Raw genomic sequence first — 1,678 nt, 5'->3', positions numbered from 1 at the left:
ATACAGGTGAAACTCGAATAATTAGAATATCGTGCAAAAGTAATTGCAGTAAGTGCTGCAAAAGGGGCCCAAACCAAGTACTGAGTACATATGCATGCTTGTACTTTTCAGAGGTCCGATATTGTTCTATGTACAATCCTTTTTTTATTGATTGCATGTAATAATCTACTTTTTTGAGGTTGTGGATTTGGGGTTCTTGGGGTTTTCATGAGCTGTAAGCTATAATCATCACAATTATGACAAATCACGGCTTGAACTATCTTGCTTTGCATGTAATGAGTCTCTCTCATATATTAGTTTCACCTTTTAAGTTGCATTAGTGAAATAAATGAACTTTGCACGATATTCTAATTATTCGAGTTTCACCTGTATATATATATATAATGCATTATAACCCCCCTTTTTATTGGGACACATAAGGCTTGAATTTAGAAAGAGATATGCATTTATGTACAATGCACATTCCTGGATACAAGTCCATCGAGTCCAACCTATAGAGATATCAGATAATGTAATTTTTAAATGACACAGGGTAATGGAGAAGCTCAAAGTAAAAGTTTTCATTTTAAGAGAGCTCTTTTGATACTATATTGTGATGGGCCCTGGAAAAAGTAATGTTTGCATAAATTGTTAGCAAAAATTAGCGTCACCACCATCTAAAACCACAGGGGATTTTAAGGATAAGAATTTCTGCCTCCAGTGACATCATTTGCTGGTGAAGTGGTATACTTACTTATTAGTTGCTGCCCTAGTAAGGGAATATAGTGCTTGTTTCTGAGGACATTATTCTTGTTGGTGGCATAGAACTGAACTGTTAAGTGAATCAGTTCACAGAAAAAAATTGTTTCACCAGTAAAGCAATTGGCTGTATCCTTGTTAAATTCTGGTTCAGAGACAATACCCAGGATTCACTACAAGTTCTTATGCAAATCTAATTACTCATTCCTACTTATATGCCAAGCTCAATGTTCCCTTTAAAGGTCCAGCTTGACCATACACCAAGAAGCCTCCAGATTGGTTCTTCTGTGTGATGGGTGGCCTCAATTAAGAATGAAAAAAAGAAGAATGAAAAAAAAGAAGAATGAAAAAGAATGAAAAAAAATGGAAGCAGCAGGCCTTCCTGGACTTATACAGGAAAAGTGAGATTTGCATATAAATTCACTTACCTGCATCTTTGGATCTCTTGATAATTTTCCAGCTTGGGCCTGTTTTATCAATCCTTCCTATTGATCCTTCTGTGCAGGGTCAGGCTAGGGGTAGGCAGAAGAGGCAGCCATCTTGGGCACTTCAACAAAAGAACAGGACTTGCAAGCTGTGCTGCTGCAGTAGTTTGCAGCTCATTTGGTGGATTCTGGACATATTATTCATTTTCCACCACTACATTAGTAAATCTCATCTTGGCAAGGAATTCTGCTAAGACTGGGCACTGAGCTGCATCCCATCCGGCTCAATGATATCACTGATTGCCAGGAGCTCTAAGGATGCAAGCTAGAGCATCCTGTTTGGCTTTTGGCAGCCGGTGCCATCAGTGAGCTGGGTGGGACGCCAGACAGAGCATCGCAGGCTGCTAAGAGCTCTAGGCAACCTGGAACGTTATGACCGCTCCTCTGCCGCCCAAAGCACCACTTGCCCCCCCCCCCCCCCCAATAATCAGGGTGCCCCATTTAGGGGGCGGCCC

This window comes from Nanorana parkeri, unplaced genomic scaffold (assembly GCF_000935625.1).
Source record: "Nanorana parkeri isolate BGI_ZX_2015 unplaced genomic scaffold, ASM93562v1 scaffold319, whole genome shotgun sequence".
Classification (NCBI taxonomy): Eukaryota; Metazoa; Chordata; class Amphibia; order Anura; family Dicroglossidae; genus Nanorana; species Nanorana parkeri.
The sequence above is the reverse complement of the archived record's forward strand: the minus strand, read 5'-3'. Positions refer to the sequence as shown.